The sequence below is a fragment of the Saimiri boliviensis genome, chromosome 8 (genome assembly GCF_048565385.1).
Source record: "Saimiri boliviensis isolate mSaiBol1 chromosome 8, mSaiBol1.pri, whole genome shotgun sequence".
NCBI lineage: Eukaryota > Metazoa > Chordata > Mammalia > Primates > Cebidae > Saimiri > Saimiri boliviensis.
Window position 1 is genome coordinate 118600549 of NC_133456.1, and position 21254 is coordinate 118621802.

General features: G+C 47.5%; 2 protein-coding genes across 2 annotated transcripts in view; both read left to right on the forward strand.

Annotated features, from left to right (window-relative positions):
- LOC141585299 (uncharacterized) overlaps positions 1-20058 on the forward strand; it is a 36119-nt gene extending 16061 nt beyond the window's left edge. Inside the window, exon 2 of the mRNA XM_074403514.1 lies at positions 1-20058. This exon is cut by the window's left edge and continues 15383 nt beyond it. The gene's annotated coding sequence lies outside the window, so the exon portion shown is untranslated.
- The window catches only part of ADARB2 (adenosine deaminase RNA specific B2 (inactive)), a 452434-nt gene that overhangs the window by 203015 nt on the left and 228165 nt on the right, over positions 1-21254 (forward strand). The window lies entirely within an intron of this gene.

A 21254-nucleotide genomic window follows, 5' to 3' on the forward strand; every position in this document is an offset into this window, starting at 1 on the left:
GAGAAAACCCAAAAAATCTTTAAATCTGTTATATTTTTAGCAAGAGATAACTCCAGATTTTCAAAATAGGACAGACTGTAGTTTGGAGAATGGGAGATGGTTTATCTTGACACTGCACTAATCCACCAGGTATAGTTCTACTAGATTGTTTATCGAGGGAGGTTTGGAGCACATGGTAGGCATTTGGGAGGTCAAACCCCCCACACACACACACAACTCACCCCTTTGGCAGAGCCTGAACTTTGTATTTAGGAATCAGACAGTAAGACTAATTCCATTTGTTTGTACAATTATTCAATCACTCTAAAATGACACGTTACTGTTGTCACCTGGATATAGTAAGTTTGCCATACTTCAAAACAAAATGTAGCTAAAGGGTACTCAGCAGCTGGTGTTCTGCCAGGCTGAAAATAACATTTAACGGGCTTTTAATCTATTGTGCGGGTTATTGTCCCCAAGAGGGCTGTTGCAGTCCACAGGTTTGAAAAATTAGAACAAAGGGTCATTTTTGCTTAGCATTCAGAGCTGGTGGTGTTATTATTGCAGCTTTAGTAACCAAGCAGAGGTTCACCAAAAGTATAGCATTTCCATTTACCATCTATGCAAATATTTACATATTTCAACGTAAATAAAAAGCAGAAATCTAGACAGGACACTATTCAGTCGAAAGTAGCTGATTGACCTCAGACCCACAGCTGCTTTTCAGAAGGAGACAAGGGCATTGTCTGTGGGCTCATTCCTTCAAGATTTTAAAGTCTATGTATAGGATAAAAAAAAAATAGAAGAAAATATACTTAACATTTATTCCTGTTTGTGGTTTTGCTGACTTTTCTACTGAATACCTAAAATTAGTGTCCTGGGTAAGAAACCATGGAAATGGGTCATTCTTGTCTCTTGTAAAGCAGCTACTATGCTTGGCATAAGAATGCCATATTATAGCCGGGTGCGGTGGCTCAAGCCTGTAATCCCAGCACTTTGGGCGGCTGAGGCGGGCGGATCACAAGGTCGAGAGATCGAGACCATCCTGGTCAACATGGTGAAACCCCGACTCTACTAAAAATACAAAACATTAGCTGGGCATGGTAGCGCGTGCCTGTAATCCCAGCTACTCAGGAGGCTGAGGCAGAATTGCTTGTACCCAGGAGGCGGAGGTTGCAGTGAGCTGAGATTGTGCCATTGCACTCCAGCCTGGGTAACAAGAGTGAAACTCCGTCTAAAAAAAAAAAAAAAAAAAAAGAATGCCATATTATGCCATGCCTAGAATAAGAATCCTTGGATTCCATGTCTCCTTTGCAGATTAAAGATAGGATCACACCGGTGTTACAGTATGGTACTCTCAGCACTGAATGACAAACAAACACTTGGTAAATTCAGGAAAGAATTAATGAATTGAGGAAATAGGCTTAGAGAGACCAGCAAGAGGACCGTGAATCAAGTGTGAACATGTACTCTCCGATTTCTTAGTTCACTCTTTGTAGCTCACAGAGGAACAGACCATTTTGCCATCATTTCGTCCTCTGAATCTTTATGTATTCATTACTGTGACCTGAATCTAACAAGGTCTAAAACTAGACTATGTCTACTTAATACAAAAATAAACCCAAAGAAACAAACAAAAAGATGGAACAGAGCTACTGGCTGTGAATTCACACTTAAAATTAGGAATTTAAATGTTTTTGTAACCTGCACCACCTAGTACTTTATAAATAGAGTAAATACTTCTATTATCCAATAGCAGAAATAAATACTGTGATAGATACTATGTTGCCAGAAATTGGAATTCCGATTTGATTTCTGAGTCTGGAGCCAATGTTCCTCATTTAATCACTGTGTGCATTAGGTGGTGACCATTCCGTGGTTTCAAAGTTCTGATGAAGCATTTTTACAAGTATTGAATAGCAACAGGAAATGTCATGTCACAAACTTTAAAAATGTGCTGTGACCTGTCCCTTTCAGGGTTTTGAAGTCACAGTCCTTCTTGGGAGCATTTCGCGTGGCCCTGCTCAGCAGGTGTGTGGAGACGAGTCGCTCCCATGGAGGCCTGAGCTCCGTGTCAGTAGCGGCCTGTGTTTCAAGCTCTCCCGGGCTTCTCATGGCACTTGGCATGAAGTCCAAGCACATCACCTCAGCCGACAAGGCCCTGCTCTCCCTCCCGGCCTCACTTCCCACCTCCTTCCCTACCTGCTCCCCTTGAGCTGTCTTGCCTACCTTCTGACTGTGGAGCACAGAGGGCCGGGTCCCCAGCACCCGGGCCACGCCCTGACTTGCATCCCTGCCTCCATCCGTGGTTCTGTGGTGTAGTCCCAGGAGACGTGCTGCACCTGTACATGGGTGCTCTTGGACCAGCCACTACTCTTCTAGGGCTGCCAACACGAAGTCCTGCAAACCTGAGGGCCTGAAACAATTGGAATTCATCCTGTTATCATTCTGGAAGCCAGAAGTCCAGAATCAAGGTGCCAGCAGGGCTGCACTCCCCTGAAGGCTCCAGGGGAGACCCTCCTGCCCTCCACTCTCTGCCTTAGCGTCATGCGGTGCTCTTCCGGGTCCCTTCATGACCCTCTTTGATAAGGACACCAGCCATATGGATCATGGGCCCACTCTACCGCAGTAGGGACTCATCTTAACCAACGAGAACCCAATATCCAAACAAACTCACATCCCGAGGTCCTGTGGGTTAGGCCATCAACATGTCTTTTCAGGGTGGGATACCGCTGAACCCATAACCATGGCTATCTCTGAAGCCCCTCCCAGCCACTCATTCTCGTTCTCATCCCATTACTTGGTTTTACTTCTCTGTGTGGGGCTTACTGTTCACTTATTATTGATGGTTCACTCTGTCTTCTGCAACTATACCCTTTCCTGTATTACCCACTACTCAGTTCCCTAAATCTAAAAGCAGAGACTGGGTGAAGAGTTGTAGGACAAATGAATGATGCTTATGTCACAAAATGATCTCATCAACAACTATTAAAGGCCAAGAGAGATACCCAACAATAATTCTAATTTCGTAGCAATTTATAAATTAGAAGTAGCTTTCTGCTGTCTGATCTTTGCTTTTTAAACAATCCAGTTAGACAAGCAGGGGAAATGTATCTACTTTTTAACACAAGAGACTGCAGCTCAAAGAGGCAAGTCACTCAGCCACAAACAGTGGAGACAGAAAGGTCTTTCCATTGCGATTTCTTTTTCTTTTTTTCTGAAATCTTGCTACAAACAAGCTACTTGCCTTGTTGAGGAGTAGTATGTGTGCATAAAAAGATAAAGAAACATAGGTGATGAGGGCTCAAGGCCAAGTCTAGGGACAGGGACTTCTCCAGACTGTGGGGCTCATTAAATCTGACTTTGTTTATGCCGTTTTTACTTTCCACAGAAACAGTGTGCCTTCGTTTGCGACTCCTTAGGAATTGGCCCTGCTAATTGTCAGGCAGGATGGCTGCGGAGCTGACAAGATGGTCAACCAAAGAATGGGCCTTTTTGAGTCGTTATCAGGATTTTCTTAACAATTCAAGGGCAGCAAGGACATTCTGTAGGCACATAAATGCTGGTGTCAGTAAGACTGTAAAACTCTGGTTAAATAAAAGGATCCAAAATGGTTCCTAAAAAGAAATAATAGGCCAGGCACTGTGGCTCACACCTGTAATCCTAGCACTTTGGGAGGCCGAGATGGGAGGACCGCTTGAGCCCAGGAGTTCCAGACCAGCCTGGGCAACGTGCTGCAACCCTGTCTCCACAAAGAATAAAAACAAATAGCTAGGTGTGGTGGCTCATGCCTGTAATCCCAGCTGCTCGGGAGGCGGAGGTGCGAGGATCACTTGAATCTGGTCGACGCTGTGGTGAGCCATGATCATGCCACTGCACTTCAACCTGAGCCACAGAGCAAGAGCCTGTCTCTTAAATAATAGATAGACAGATAGACAGACAGACAGACAGACAGACAGGTAGATAGATAGATAGATAGATAGATAGATAGATAGATAGATATGTCTATACAATTGTGAAGACTACAGAAGGCAATTCCTCCGACCAGTTATTTTTCGATTGTTCCTAATAGATATTAAGTACTCTACCATAAAGTTAACTTCAAGCTCCTATTCCCTCAGCATTGCAAACCTGTAGGGTTTAAATGTGGCATCCTGTCTGCTGATGTGTATAGTTCAGGAGATAACAGGGGTATTGAGGTTGGAAACAAAGAACGAAGTTCAGCTCTGATTCTTACTTTAATGTGTATATTGCCTTGGGTGAGCCATTTAATCGCTTATTTAAATAACAATAGCAGGCTGGGCACAGTGGCTCAGGCCTGTAAGCCCAGCACTTTGGGAGGCCAAAGAGGGCAGATCACTTGAGGTCAGGAGTTTGAGACCAGCCTGGACAACATGGAGAAACCCATCTTTACTAAAAATACAAAAATTAGCTGGGCTAGGTGGTGCACGTCTATAATCTCAGCTACTCGGGGGGCTGAGGCAGGAGAATCGTTTGAACCCAGGAGTCAGAGGTTGCAATAAGCCAAGATTGTGCCACTGCCCTCCAGCCTGGACCACAGAGCAAGACTCTGTCTCAGAAAAATTAAATTAAATTTAAATTTAAATTAAAAACAGTAGGAAAAGGGACCTCAGAGGATTTTTTAGAGGTCATTTGAACTTACCTTGTTAACAGTTAAGTGCTTACAGACATAAGATTATTCTATCATTTAACATACCACTCTTAATTATGATTTCCATATAATTTATGGTGTACTATTGCCTGCTATTACTGTCCCATTATTGCCTTTCTGAGTGATGGAATCCTGTTCTTCCTCCAGGGCAGGTTCCCAAGGCATGTCCTGGGTGAAGCCTTCCACTCACGGGGCTGGCGTTAGGCTCGCTTCTCCTCCTAGGCCTTCGCCAGTTCTGCTTCTCTTCTTAGGAGCTCCTGGTTCTTCATGTATTCTCTGATGACAGCACCTTGCTGCAAGTGTGCATGGTTGTCACTATGCGTGGTCAGGTGCATGGCAGCAGGTGCAAGGTTGTCCATGCACCTGTAGCAGCAGCGTGCGTCGGCAGGCCCTCATGATGTGACATCATGTGGTGTATAGAGACTTTTTAATTTAAATGTCCCACAGCGTTTTATCTCCCTCTCATTCAGGCTCACCAGATGTTTCACCCAAGAAAGACACCAAGAGAAAGTGTGTTTCATCCTAACACGCTAAACTCATCCAGTGTTTCTTGCATACGATTGTGTTGGAGTCTCTTCTTCCTTACATATTCTTATTCTAGGCTGCAGAAAGTGCTGGTTTGAGTTCGTCTTACCTGGAGACCAGGCAGGTCGAAATAAGTGTGGTGTCTTTTGCCTGAGAATGGTTACTCAAAAGCGTTTTCCATCTTTATCGTTTCCCTCATGATTTAAAAAACTCTGAGATTGATATTGTTGTTTTTCTTCTGCTAATGCAAACAGAAAACTCGAAACTTGTGGATCCACTACCAATGGGCGAGCATGTTAGGTCGCGGTGGTGAAGGTATTTATTCCTCTGTTAGATCAGAGGATTCTGAGAAATGTGGCCGGTTGACCGGGGCAGATCCACTGCCCTGAGTGCACAAGCTCCCAGAGACATCTGGTCATACCTTCCCAAAAGAGAAGATCAGACGCATCCGGGGCCTCCATGAGTGCATGAGAAGCCGATCAGTGTCTTACGGTTAAAATATCGAGAAATGAGCAAGTTGAGAGACACTTGGCTGCAATGCTTCACACAGCCCCGAGAACTCTGGCAGCGCAAGCCTCACTGATCTGAAGTGTGCAGTGGCACCTGCTGGCACCTGGCCAGGAGCCTGTGCCCCCTGAAGCGGCACAATCCATCTTCACCTCAGTGGAGGACGCCTTCCAATTTCTCTCAAAAAGGAGGGCAAACACTACGGTAAGCTCTCCCAGACCAGATGGGAATGTGTTCCCGTCTCATCCCGATTTGCTGACCAGGAAGAAACCACCTCCTTCTAAAACCAGGCGCTGTCACACAGCATCGTCAAGGACCACAGATATGGGGGCGTTTTCCCACAAGGAAACACAGACACCCTAGGGAGCATGGCTCTTCAGACCATGCAGGCCCAGAATTCACAGAGAAGACGTGCGTGCGGGGGAGGTACACAACATTCCAGCGTGAGGAGTGAACGTGCATTCGCTAAAAAGAAGAGTCCTCCCTTTCACATCTCCCCACTGTTCAGCTCTTTCGTGGGGTGCGGGGCTCGTTCATCACGGCTCAGTGGTCCTGTAGCCCAGCCATCCCCAGCACAGCCATCCTTTGGTGGGAGGGGCTGTTCCAGTGCTCCAGCGTCCCACCGGGGCCATGCGGCCACTTTATTTTCACGCCAATCCAGTAACGCCCTCCCTGAAGGTCACTCTTTAGGAACGGCCTTAATTAAGATTTCTGCCTGCAGCAAATTGTAGGAACGGTAATACATCACACCAGCAACCTAGACACAGGCCACTACCCACTCAGACCTGCTCATGAGGAGTGAGCAAACATTTCCGTGTTCAGTTTGCTGGGGGCCATTGTTGAATATACTTAAAAAGGCAGTGCCAACTCTGGGATGCTTGTACGACCTTTTTAAACCAAATCTGAGATAATTTCTGTATCTTTTCAAAGAAAATGCTTGCCTTAAAAGTCTACACTAGCTTATACATCATGAAATAGTCAGATGTTTAAGATTTTAATATATAAAAAGTAATAGAACGGATTCTTTACATTGACTGCTTTCACAAAGCAAACCAAGAAGCAGATATATGACCTTCTCTGGAAATTTCCACAATTTTTGAAAAATTAAAAGCTGTTATATTACTTTTTAAATTAGTACAAGGGAAAGACTTCTGTAAATTCAACGAATTCCCTTCTATCTGTTTTTCCCCCCTTTTCTTCCTGCTCTCTGGAATCATGCCAAGCTCTTCTCACAGCCGGGCACTTGTTTTAACTCTCAGTAGGTGAGGAGCTGCCACGATGCTTTTGTTTTTCTCACCGCTCTCGGCTCTTCAGAGCTGTCGATCTGTATTTAGTTCACACCAGCCTGAAAACGTAAATTGCAAAACAAACTTCCTTTTGCACATTTTGTAATACTTAAAACTTTTCCCTAAACCATGTCCATTGCAGAAAATATGTATTCTTTTTTCCTGCTTTATTTCAACTACACTTTAGGAATAAGTCAGATGTCCCAAGCGGTGTTCTAGGACCTTGTCCTCACCTGACCCTTGGCCCAAAATGAAGTATGAGGTTACGGCTTTGCCCAGAGCCCAGGGCCAGGAGCAGGTCAGGGCAGGGCATGGGTGAGCCCAGCGTCTCCACTCACCAGTGGGCACTTCCTCTCCTTCCCCTTGAGAGCTACGAGGAAGTCCAGCTCCCAGACCAGCAAGGGTCAAATCATATTTATGAGAGGTGCGAGTGTATGTGTGGAGAATGTTTAGTCTTTTGTTTTTGCTTGTTTTAAATAACTTGCAACCAAAGAGCTCAAGTAATTTAGATGTTACTGGGGTTACCACCCTTATGTTGCATCAGAATCACCGGCTAACCTGATAAACCTTCACCTGAGTCTCACCCACTCAGAGATGGATTTGAACCCTTATGTTCCATCAGAATCACCAGGCACCTGAGTCTCACGCAGTCATAGATGGATTTGGTTTGATTTTCCAGGTTTGCTATCCAAGGCCTTGGCCAAGGGGAGTGGGGCTAAAATCCAGCCTCCCCAGCGTCTGGGCACCCATGGCACCCATGCACGCAGCTAATGAGCCTCTCCGGTGGGGCCCAGGGCTTGGCGACTTTCTAGAGTTCTTGCAGATAATTCTGATGCACAATGAGCTGAGAGCACAGAGGTCTGAGTGGGAGGTGACTTAGAACAGAGATTCATGTGTTCGCTGTTCTTTTCTCTTCCAACCTAAACCAGTTACATGTACTTCATCTATCTAAATTCCAGTGATGTTCCATCTTTTCTTGGCATTTTAAATTTGGGGATCACTCGCACAGGTAAATCTAGATTTCTGTCTCCTCCTGGAATTTCTGCCAGTCCTGAATGCCTTTCCACGTGGTAACAATGAGCCGGGGTGTCTCTGGTCAGTCCGCACCTGCCCTGTCACCGAGTTCTGAGCCGATGCCTATGGCTGGCCATCATGGCCGTCTTTACCGTGCTCAATCCCCACCAGCCCTGGTCCCCTGCAATTCTCAGCCGATGCTAATGGCTAGCCATCATGGCCGTCATTGCTCTGGTCAGTCCCCACCGGCCCTGGTCCCCCCAGTTCTGAGCCAATGCCGATTGTTGGCTGTCATGACCGTCATTACTTTTGCACGGCTGCTTTTTCTTCTGTAATGATGTCTGTATACCCATATTTCCATCAAAAATAAAACACAGACCAAGGAAAACACAGTAGAATATATTTGTATAAGAGCAGCCCTAACTGCTTACTACACAGCCAGAGCAAATCAGCTTGCTGAACTCTGGCCAGACTCAGCCAGACCCTAAAGACCTTGGTGTTTTTAATAGCTTGACCTGAAATGTGCAGACTTTTTGTCTATATTGTTCGACTCTCTAGATTATTTACTTAATTATCCATCTAGAGTTACCCATGTAGAATATATTAATGATCTGGAATTTAGAGAGAGTAATGCAATAATTAAGAATTCTATTTATCATCTACTAAACAGATAAACCTGGAATAGAGGTCGTCAGAAAGCTTCTCTGAAATATGCTTAACAACACACACACAGGCATCCACACACATACACATGCACACACACACAGTCTCATCGTTTCCTCTAACGAGGTTTACCGTACAGCTTGAGGAAATTGGCCCAACCACAACACTCAAAGATAAATGAGTAGCCGATGTGGCACCTCTAGGAACTGTGCCTCTCCTCCCTTCAATACGGCCGTACACAGGCCAGAAATACAGCACCTCAGAGCTTCCACCAGCTGAAATAGATTTTAGTTCGCTGCCAGGCCTTCACAAACATTCAATTGCTGGAATCCAATGATGCAGTCAGAAGAGGGAGGGAGAGTCATATATTTTATTTCTCACTGGATGAAACGTGAGTACTCCAAGCCAAGGCCAACATTTTGTCAATTAGAATCACATCGCAAGCCTGAATTAGAATCGTTTCTGGTTTCAAACACGCAAAGTGGGTGAGACAGAGGAATGAACACAGGGATCAGGACTGCCTCATTCTGGCCTCACACAATTCTGCAAAGCCTAAGCCTTCGCTGTGGATGGAGCATTATTATTCCATCCACCAGGCACGTGTCACGACCAGGTGACAGGACAGCAATGGACGGGTTAGTGGTTCAGCCTTGTGGATCAGACCAGGGGACTCATCGGCTGCGCCAATGGGGCCTGGGACATATGGTGGACTCCTTTGCTCCCGCCCACTGCAAGCGGGCAGCGGCCGGAGACTGGCGGTGAGTCCTTGATGCAGGCTGCATTGGAGCTGCGTGGTGCCTGCATATCCTCCGCATGCTGACGTAGGTACACACCTACATGTATACCTGCATCCACAGTATATCCGTGCCTCCTACGTAGGTACCTATCTACAACTACAAGTGCACCTACAAATCCACCTACACACCTACATAGGTACCTACACACACACCTACCTACGAGTGCACCTACAAATCCACCTACATAACTACATAGGTACCTCCATGCACACCTACCTACGGGTGCACCTACAAATCCACTACATACCTACATAGGTATCCACATGCATAGTTACCTACAAATGCACTTACATACCTACAAATGTACCTACATAGGTACCTACCTACAAGTTCACCTACATATCCACCTACATACCTACCTAGGTACCTACATGCACACCTACCTACAAGTACACCTACAAATCCACCTACATGCTTACATGTGGACCTCTGTATATACTTGAATGCCAGCAGAGGCACATACCTACATGCACACCTGCATCTGTACCCACATCCATACCTACCTGTATAGATGCCTGCGTACCTACCTACAAGTGCACCTACAAATCCACCTACATAGCTACATACGTACCTATCTATGCACACACCTACCTACATAACGTACTACACACACACCTAGATAGGTGCCTACATATGCACCTGCACGCCAACACAGGTGGATGCCTGCATGCATACCTGCATCTGTACCTACATCCATCCCTGCCGGCACACCTGCACACACAGCTCCCCACCCACAGACATACGCACTGACACACGCACCTCCTCAGCTACGTACCTGCATGCATACTACCGAGACATAAAGGCAGTTAGTGCAGCTGCGCAGAGCATTTCTCAGAGGTCCCCATCAGATGAGTGGTCTGGAGAAGAATCACCATGTGGATGCCCAAGACTGTAAGAGGAGTGGCTCGGGCTTCTTCCCATTCCTTAGGCTCCACTCAACGTTTCCATGGAAATGTGACTTGGACAGAACAGACGTGGAGCCACAGGAAGGGGCAGCAACGTGGACGGAGCTCGAGCTCTGAGCTTGAGCCGCGGGCGGCAGCCAGAGGCGGCGGTGGCACAGGGACGCTCGGCTGTCCGGCGATTTCTCATTCTGTTTCTCACACACGAGTGTTTAACGTGAGGGTGCATCATGAACATGTGAGCGTTTAAAGAAAATTGTGTGCCCAAGAAATGTTTGCCCTTTTTTTGCACGCCACTTTTGAAACCAATTTTCAAGGATTTTTCTCCTTCTCAGTCAAATGAGAGAAATGAAGTCTGCACGGGAGAGATAGTATTGTCCTGGGAAATATCGAGAGGATTAATGTATCTTAACTGAAGCTAGCAGGAAATTGTGTTTCAGTTGTGCTTATGGGCTTATTGTGAAGACGTCACATCAAGAACAATTCGTTAAACAAGAAATATAGGATGTAGAAAGAGGAAGGCGAAGTAAATGGGGAGAGACAGATTCAATAGCGGCTTTGATGTGTATCAGGATTGTTATTAAATGAGACGATGATGCCCTCATTCAGGGGAAGAAAAATCCCCTGGTGCACCGGGGAGCAGGAAAGGGCGTTTTCATTTAAGTTGCTCTGCGTCATAGTGGAGACTGGAAGGGTAGTTCTAGCACTGTTGATCTGTAAATACTTTGAAAGTCAAAACAGTTATAACAAGCTCAACACTAACTTGATTAAACAACATCGTATTACAGTCTCTCCTGTAGGTGCTGTCTTCTTAAACCTGTAAATGCTAAATCTCTCAAGAGAGTCATTAAAGGGTGGCCCTGGCCCTGGGACATCAGTGACAAGAGGGGAATCAAGCGTCACCAAGAAGTCAAAAACAACGCAGCTAGACTCCATCAGTTCCAGGGTGGCTTTTGTCACTATTTTTTTTTTGTATGTTTGTTCGTTTTCATTAGTTGCTCCATCATTTTCAAACGCTTTTGTCGGCCTCACATAATAAACTGAGTTTCTGGGTATTATCAGGTAAAGAGCACCACTGAGAGACCAGGAAAAATAGTACTGTAGGATGGAAAGGACAAAGAGATTTCTAACTCGCCACAGAAGGCTGTGTTTCTTCTCAAGGAAAAAAGGCTCTTGAAAAGTATTCACTCTCTAGCGAGCTAAGTATTGTTTTCCGTGAACATTGGTATAGCTAGGACCAAGCGACTGTACTATTGTCTTGGAATTACCATCGAATTGTAAAGTTGTTCAGGATTCTGTCACTTCTTATGCCATTAGAACAGTGTGGTTTCAATAACGGGGTTTCCTAGATCCCAAAAGACCTTGAGCTCACAGTGTCCAGAAAAATGACTAACAAAATAACTACTGTGTTTGAAACAGAAACATGTTGAAATATGCCATTTTGAAATATACTATTATTCTCAGGTTTTACTTTTAGCATCATTAGAATCTGTCATTTAAATCCTATAGGACTTTTAGTAAAAAAAGGAAAACCAAGGAGAAATAAAAAGGTGTGCCATAGGTTCAAAGCTCAATTTAGTTATAATAATTAGCACAACACAGTTTACAGGAAAATTGGATTCCGTTATTAGGATGCTTTTAGTGTAACAAAATTGGAAATGAAATACACTAAAATCATGTCCAGAAACAGGAAAAAATAGAAACGTAATTTCATTGGAAAGTTAAAACACACACATGGGCAATTTACAAGTTGAGCTGCACATTTAGCATGGGGCTTCCTTGCAGCCTGAGCATAAAGAAAATTTTGACAGTTTCACGGTTTTGTCAACTTGCTCTTCATAGTGAGCAGTGTCTGCCCATGGCTGCTGAGAAACCCAGAACACAGAGGGAGAAGGAGTCATGCCTGAGCGTTCACATAAGCAGTCCTGACAGGGGATGTCGTCCTCACTGCACTCCAATGCAGGCAACAAGAATGTCACAAGATAGCTTTGTTGGGTGTGAGGGTGTTTAATCTTCTTTGTGGTAAAATACACATAATACAAAACTTACCATGTTTAGGTATACAGTTCCGTGGTGTTAAGAACCTTCTCACAGTTGTGCCATCCCACCATCCACCCACAGAACCATTTCATCTTCCAAACCGAACCTCTGTCCCCATTAAACACCAACTCCCCCTTCTCCTCCTGGTAACCTCTATTTTGCTTTCAGTCTTTATGAATTTGACAACTCTCAGTCCCTCATGTGAGGGGAATCACATAGGATTTGTCCTTTAGTGACCGGTTCATCTCATTTAGCCTGATACCTCCACTGTGCACAAATTGGAATTCCAGTCCACCGTGTGAATGAACCACACTGTGTTTATCCATTCTTCCATTGATGGACCTTGGGTTGCTTCTACTTTTTGGCTGTAGTGACTAATGCTGCTGTGAACATGGGTGTTAAACATTCCAGCCCCACTTTCAGTTATTTTGACATATACCCACAAGAGGAAGTTATGAATCATGCTTATTTTCCAAGGAACCACCACAGTGTTCTCCACGTGGCTGCACCCCTTGCATTCACACTGGCAATTTTCGAGTTTCCGTGTCTCCACATCTGCACCAATACTTATACTTCCTGTGGGTTTTCTCAGTAACAGCCCTCCTCATGGGTAGGAAGTGGTCTCCCATGGTTTTGATGTTGATTTCTCTAATAATTTGTCACGTTGAGCATCTTTTCACGTGTTTAGTGGCCATTTGTACATCTTCTTCAGATGTCTGTTGAAATCTTTTGCCAGTTTATAAATTGGGTGGTTTAAGTGTTGTTGACTTGTCTTTCCTTCTCTCTCTCTCTCTCTCTCTCCCCCACCCCCTTCCTTTCTTTTCTTTCTTTCTTTCTTTCCTTTTCTTTTCTTTTTTGAGATAGAGTCTCACTCCATCATCCAGGCTGGAGTGCAGTGGCCTAATCTCAGCTCACTGAAACCTCCACCTCCTGGGTTCAAGTGATTCTCCTGCCTCAGCCTCCCGAGTAGCTGGGTTTACCACCACCCACCACCACGCCCAGCCAATCTTTGTATTTTTAGTAGAGATGGGGTTTCACCATGTTGGCCAGGCTGGTCTCAAACTCCTGACCTCAGGTGATCCGCCCACCTTGGCCTCCCAAAGTGCTGGGATTACAGGTGTGAGCCACTGTGCCCAGCCCATATCTCTTTATATGTTCTGGATATTAATCCCTCATCAAATATATGATTTGCAAATATCTTCTCCCATTCTGTGAGTTTCTATTTCACTCTCTTGATGGTGTCCTCTGGGAACAAAAGATTTAAAATTTGAAGTACAATTTATCTGTTTCTTCTTTCATCACCTGTGCTTTTGATGTCATTCCAAGAAATCGGTGCCAAACCCAGTGTCGTGAGGCTGTTCCCTCCTGTGCGTTCATACGAGCTGCGTCGTTTTAAGTCACATGTTTAGGTCTCTGATCCATTTTGAGTTTGTTTTTGCAGATGGTGTTTGGTAAGGGTCCAACTTCATTCTTTTGCCTGTGAATATTCAGTTTTCCAAACACCACTGTTGAAAAGACTATCCTTTCTGCATCGACTGGTTGCAGCACCTTTGTTCAAATTCGCCTGACTACATATGCAAAGGTTGACTTCTGAGCCCGGTGTCCTATTCCATTGGTCTATGTGTGGTATGCTAACACCACTCTGTTTTGACTTGTAGCTTTGCAGTGCGTTTTGAAGTCAGGAAGTGAAGTCAGGAGTTCTCCAACTTTGTTCTTCTTTTCTTAAAGATTATTTCGACCATTCAAGGCCCCTTGAGATTCCATGAATTTTAGAATGGGTTTTTCTATTTCTGGGGAAAAAAATGTCCTTGGGATGTTGATAGAGATTGCATTGAATCTGTGAATTGCATTGGGTCATGTTATCAACTTAATAACATCAAGCCTTCCAATCCATGAACATGTCTTTCCGTCTATTTATGTCTTTTATTTTTTCAACAATGTTTTGTAGTTTTCAGTATACAAGTCTTTCACCTCCTTAGTTAAGTTTATCCCTAAGTATTTTGTTATTTTAGATGAGACCATAAATATAACTTTTTCTTAATTTCCTTTTCAGATTGATCATTGTACATAGAAATGCAACTAATTTTAAGTGTTGATATTATATTCTGCAACTTTGTTGAATTCATTTATTAGTTCTAACAGTGATTTTTGTTTCTCTACATATGATATCATGCCTTTTCTACATATGATATAGTGTTATATGTTATGATACCATTTCACCTCCAAACAGATCATTTAATTCTCTTTTTCCAACTTGGATGCCTTCTACCTCTTTTATCTTGCCTAATTGCTCTGGCCAAAATTTCCGGTGCTGTATTAAATAGAAGTGGTAAAAGTGAGTATCTTTCTCTTTTTGCCGTTCTAGAGGAAAGCATTCCGTCTTTCACTATTGAGTAATTATTTTTGCTGTGGGTTTTTATATGGTCTTTATCATGTTGAGAGCATTTCTTTCTATTTCTAGTTTGTTGAGTTTTTAAAGACAGCTCCTTGCATCTCGTCTGTGTGTCATTTGGGTGCATAATCCCAAACGTAATGGAGTGAAGCATGTCTAAGGAGGGCCGAGGAACCTGGCTTCAGCACAGAGTCCTCCAACATTTTGTCTTGATATTGAGAGAAGCTAAATCTTCTGTTGACGAATGAAGTGTGTGTCCTTCAAACACTCTTCTCTGTAAATCACTGCTCTCAGCTTTGATCAACATAAATCAATAGTAAAATGCATCCCTCAAGTAACTAAGAAAATTGACCTCCTGCCTGGTGTCATTGGTGGAAACCAGTTACATGTTGGAGCTGCCACCTCTCCTCTGCCTCCCCTCCCTGTAGGGCTCTGCCCTCCATATGCCCAAATCCCACCCATGTTTAGGAGGCACAAGCTGACCCCGGATTTCCTGCTCTTTTCAGCAGGCTGTGCTGGGCTCTTCTCAGGAACAGGTTTTCTATCAAAATCTAGGTTGTGAGGTGCCACCTATTCTATTCCTCCAATCAGCGACACCAAACGCTCCACCCCAGCCTCTGCTGTCCGGACCCTGAAGCCACACAAACCCTACGTGTGAGGCCGAGGGTCTGAAAGGAATGTGCTGTCCCTCACTTGCCATTCCACGTGTCATGGGTGGGCGGCTACTGCCTGGGCCCCAGCAAACCTGTCACACATCAGGGCTTCTCCCTGGTCCACGCGGCCGGTGCCTTGCCTGGATTCTAGTCTGTTCCCCGGGTCCTTACTCCACACCCAGGCCCTCTGAATGGCATCCCAGCCTCCGGCCTAACAACTCCTGCCTAAAGAATTGGACTCTGTACTGCAGCTACTACCTGGGATCCCAGCTAACCCAGACAGGTCACCGTGTGGCTGAGAGGCTGAGATGCAGTCACACATGCACAGCCAATGTCCAAGACAGCTGCAGCCCCCCCCCCAAAAAACAGAACTAACCACCCCTCTTGGCTGCTATGCCATAGACTGCTGGCCTACCTTCCAGGGACGGTGCTAAAAGCTATTGGATCTGTTGGTGAAGACCCAGCTATTTGCAGGCCCCTCCTCCTCCCAGGGTCTCCATTTTGGTGCTGTCCTGATGGTCAGCAGCTAGTGACGGTGCTCATCCTCATGTGGAGAAGCTGAAGTCTTCCAAATAATAATGTCAGTGTCTAGAATTGGGATATTTTACCCAGAAAATTTAAGAGTTGGAGTCAGGGTACTAAGTTACTTAAACAGAGATACTAAGAAAGTGTAGAGCAGATGACAGAGGGATTCTTGTGACTCTATTTACATCCAGTCATGGAAACCTCCACGCCCTGTGCCAGTGCCAGGGTGAGACACAGAATAACCACACCCCTGACGTTCGTGGCACTGTTCCCACGGCTTCCACCCATCTGTGCAGCTCCAGCTTTTACTGAGAGCACGAAAAAGAACAGCATCGCTCCTGAGTGCTGAGCACTTCCTAAGACCCTGCACGCTGTTTCAGGGCTGGAGAGGCCAGCAGGGCTCCCATGACCAGAGTCTCTGCCTGTTAGGGCGGCACTGGGGTCTTCTTTCGCTTTTTGGGCCCAGATCCTCACTCACAGCTCAGTAAAGGCTCCGGAAGGTTTGCTGCACTCAGGTTTTTCACAGGCAGAGAACCTGAGCACAGACACACAGCGGGACAGTTCACCTGGGCATGACAGGATCCCACACCAACCCTCTGAGCCCCGAGCACAGACACGCAGTAGGACAGTTCACCTGGGCATGACGGATCCCACACCGACCCTCTAAGTCCTGATCATAGACACACAGCGGGACAGTTCACCTGGGTGTGACAGAGTCCCACATGGACTCCCTAAGTCCCCCAGCAGAGGGTCTCTTCCCCAGGATGCGTGCCAGGGCAGGAGGGAGCCTCCCAGTGTGCAGCGAAGGCCCTGCCCGAGCACCTGCGAGAAGTTTTCGGCAGAGGCGTGTGCCCACCACAGGACTGTCAAAGACGTTTGTGGCCTGCAGAAGTCCCAAGTTAGCTTTAAATATAGCATGAAATAACATATGGCTATAGTCTCTATTCATGTTGAAGGGAAATCATCACAGAAGCGTTCTCTGAAAATTAAACACCGCATCCATCATCCAAAAGAGGCACGCAGGTTGGTGCTTCATGTTGGTCCCCACGGTTTTATCCATGCGCGATGGCTTTTCATTGTTTCTGCCACATCACCGTGTTGTTGTGGGTGCACTTGGCTGGGGCTAGTGTCACAGAGGGTAGGAGAATTTACCAAGACAGTCGTGGGTGAAGAAGGCAAATTTATTAGAGAAAGTACGAAGACGCGTTGCAAGAAAGCAATGGGCAGCGCAGCAGAGAAGGAGCCATCTGCGGAGAGGCAGGGGCTGAAGGGAAGCTGGGCAGGGTCATGCTGGAGGGAAGCTGGGCAGGGCCATGCTGGAGGGAAGCTGGGCAGGGCCATGCTGGAGGGAAGCTGGCAGGGTCATGCTGGAGGGCCACGGGCAGATACGGTCGTGCTGCTGGGCTACCGTGGAGGTAGGTCTTTGGGAACAGGATGTCAGGCCAGCCGTTGCCTGTGATGGGCCGTGTCTCAGAACAACTGTTCTCCCTGACCTGTGGCTCCTCCTCAATGTTGCTGACTAATCTTATCAGGACTCTACACCTGTCATCATGGCAGTCGCCTCTCCAGTAAGGAAGCCATTAGCCATGGTCAGAGGAGAAAGCCAGGATTTGCAGGATTGAGCATCCCAAGTTTCGCAGCCGTGAGAGGCCGCACTGCACGGGGGGTGGGTGCCCTTGCCTGGTTCTGGTCTGTGCCCCAGTCCTCACGCCAAACCCAGCCCCTCTGAATGGAGTCCCACCCAGCCTCCCGCCTAACTCCTGCCTTGAAGTTGGCCGTGAAGGTGCCCCAGGGATTGGATCAGAGTCCAGGCAGGGATCCGGGGAGAGTCGCCATGATCTGCCACAAGGCCACCCAGCACTTGTGTCTCTGATTGTTAAGAAAGGAAGTTCCTGTGGGCCGAGACTGGCCCCGAGCGTGTGAACTTTACGTGGCCACCCTCATTCGTGGCGCCCAGGCTAGCTCAGCAGTTAGAGCTCCCTCCACACCCTAGAGGGCCCTGGCACCGCAACCTCACGCCCGTTTCGTCCAGCCACCCTCAGGCGACTTGGATGCACCCTCGCCTCTGCCTCCCTGGATGTGCCGCCGCGCCTGGCACTTGGCGAATCCACCGTGCAAATCAGAGTTTGCGTGGCCGATGGCCTTTCTGATCTGGTTGCCATGGGAACGGTGGTCAGATGGAAGAGGATAAGGTAGGGAAGTTATAAAAAGAAGGCTGTCTTTAAAACCTCACCTCAGCTCCCCCGTCCTGCGTGCGTTTCCATGGAAGCAGAGCAACCACCCGGCGATGCGTTCAGGCCTCAGCTTCCTGGCTGTCAATCAGGCAACCCAAGCATCTTCAGGAGCCTGGAATTCATCCCCCAAGAACGGGGCTTATGCCAGCACGGTCACCACGCAGGACACTGAAAGCCACCGCCGGAGCCCCAGGTGTGGCCTTCTCCCCACTCAGCCTGGCTCTGTCCCTCGAGGTCTAGGGCGCCTCCCTGCCAAGGGCCCTTGCTAGAGACCTGGGCTGGGCCTCCACACTGGCCCTCACGAGAGGCAGGCCCACCTGGCTCCCCTCCAGGCTCTGTCCGGCAGCCCCCCTCTCTCCCTTGCCTCTCCCTCCCTCTCCCTCGCCTCTCTCTCTCCCTCTTCCTTTTTCCTTTCCTTGTCCTTCTCTCACCCCTTCAGAGGGCATTTGACTTCTGCAGAGCCGTCTCTTTAATCACTAGAGACAATTTCCCACCTTCAAAATGCATTTCTCTTGTTAAAAATGCAATGAGTTTTCACCGTTTCCAAAGCAGCTGAGAATCTTCTCACAGGAGCATTTAACTGCCTCTAAGACAAAATACTGCCACCTAGACTTGGCTGAGACAAAAATGTCCGTGTTTTATAGTGAAGAAAGCATCGTCTGTTGCCTAGAAAATGCACAGTTGTCTCTGGCTCTGGAGGCCTTTCCCTCCTCCCCACTGGTGGCCTTCACATCCCAAGGAAAGGTGCAGCCAAAGGGTAATTGATTTCACACGTTCTTTCCATGGGCCGCCCTCTCTCTCTCCAAACTTCAGTTCCAAATTTATGCAAAATATCCATCAAATGTTCATAGAATTCCCATAATAAGGTCTGACTCAAATGGCTCAACTTTAAAAAATATGCCAGAATGTGCCAGGGGAAAAAACAAGGTGTCACAGTCTCTTGTTTTTCTTCTTGGCATGTGTCTCCTCCTCTTCCAATTTTCAAATTGCTTTGGGGCAATCCCGAGGGTATTTCAAGGACCTCCCGTCCACCCAGCACAGCTCTGGAGACTCCAGGCCCCCCCTCCCCACAGAGGAAGCTGTTGAGATCGGGGATGGATAATTTGCTGCTGGGAGACAGAAAGCAGGAGGTGACAGTGAAAACCTCTGCCTTCCCTCACAGCACCTGAAATAGACTCGGAACATTAAACCGGGAAGTCCAGGAGGGAAACTGCCCAGATACACCATCAAACCCAGGCTGGGGGTAAAGTTTCCCTTCTCCACCGTAATTGTTCAAAACCACCTCAGCCCTCAGCGCAGCAGAGGGGGCCTGCCTCTGGCTTCTGTCTGGGAGGAAAGGCCCCTCCTGCCCTGGGGGGATCCTGAGTGCTGGCCCCTCCCCAGGGGTCTTCCTGCTGATTTCTCCTCAACCCTTCCTGAGCACCTGACCTCCTGGCACCCGCTGCTCTGTAGCAGCGGCCCATGGGGTGTCCCCCGGGGGTCCCACTGGTGTTGCACCGTTAGACCAGGATTCCACCCGCAGTGCGATAGATTTACAGGCAGCACTCCCTCGGGGTGACCCACAGCCACCTCGGTCATGGAGGCCCCCGGGCTCAGCCCAGCGGTGTGGCACGGGACACCCTGTGACATGCAGCCCTGTGAGCGTCCTGGCCGTCCTGAAGCCGCCTCCTCCCGGTGCCCTGCTCAGCACTCAACACACACGTTTCCATCCCGACTCTCTGCACATGCAAAGCTCATCTTCCCAAGGCCTGGCTCCCTGTCCCAGTTGACCCACACCCAGCCTGAGGCTCATTCACTCCCACTCATTCTCTCCCCTGTATCTCAGCCACAGGTGACCCAGGTCTCCCTCCTGGAGGGCAGATGACCTCACTCAGCAGATGGAGCTCAGAGCCTCTTCCGGGTGCCTGGGACGTGGCCTGTGTCATGTTGGCGTGTGTGGGCACAGCATGGCCTTGCCCATCCACTCTGGCTGCATCACTCAGTCCGAAGTCCCTCCTGGGGTGCACCCCCCTCCTCCTGGCCCCTAGAAGAGGCCTATGTGTCCATCAGCCTCTCTAGAGACACACTGACTCCCAGTGTAGACCAAGCTGCCCCTGCTCTGAGCCCAGGAGCTTCCATCGTGGAAGCCCAGCCCCGCCCTGCAGCTGTTAGCCGCTGGTGACCTCTCTCCCGCCCCAGGGTCATCCCTGCCCAGAGGGCCAGGAACGAGTTTTACACTCTTGATTTCCCTGGAATTTACACAATGATGCTGGGAGCTCAGGAGGAAAGAGCAGGGTGTCCATGGAGAAGGTGCCTTTTAATTGACGGAAGACACGTGGGCAGTGAGATACACAGGAAGGCATGCAGGAAATCAAGCCTGAGGCATTCACACAAAGTGGAGAGGGCAGCAGAACTGAATAGCAGGTGCTCGGATGGACGGGCTCCGCAAGCAAAGGCATGTCTCCCGCGCCTAGGATATCTGTCGGGGGCTCCCCATGATCTCCACACTTCAGCTCTAGGGTGGAACTTGCCACTTGTCCCCACCACAAAGATTTGTTCTCTCCTTATAATTTTCCTCCTGGTGAATACCCCAGAAGCCACCCAAATTGCCCAATCCAAAAACCCTTCTCTCCTTATCCCAGATTTCCAGTCCAGGAGTCCGATCAATTTCACTGCTATCTATAGGCAGCTGTGGCTCTGGGGACAGAGTGATTCTTTAAAATGCAGATCCAAGGGCAGGTGCAGTGGCTCACACCTGTAATATCCCAACAGTTTTTGAGGTCGAGGTGGATGGATAGCTTGAGCCCAGGAGTTCAAGAGCAGCCTGGGTAACATGGTGAGACCCCCATCTCTACAAAAAATACCAAAACAATTAGCCAGGAGTGGTGGTACATGTCTGTAGTCCCAGCTACTCAGGAGGCTGAGAAAGGAGGATTCCCATGAGCCTGGGAAGTGGAGGTTTCAGTGAGACAGGTCACACCACTGCACTCCAGCCTGGGCAACAGAGCAAGACCCTGTCTCAAAAACATATATATATGAATCCAATTATCCCATCAGCAAATTTGTATCCATTGGAGTCTGCAGCA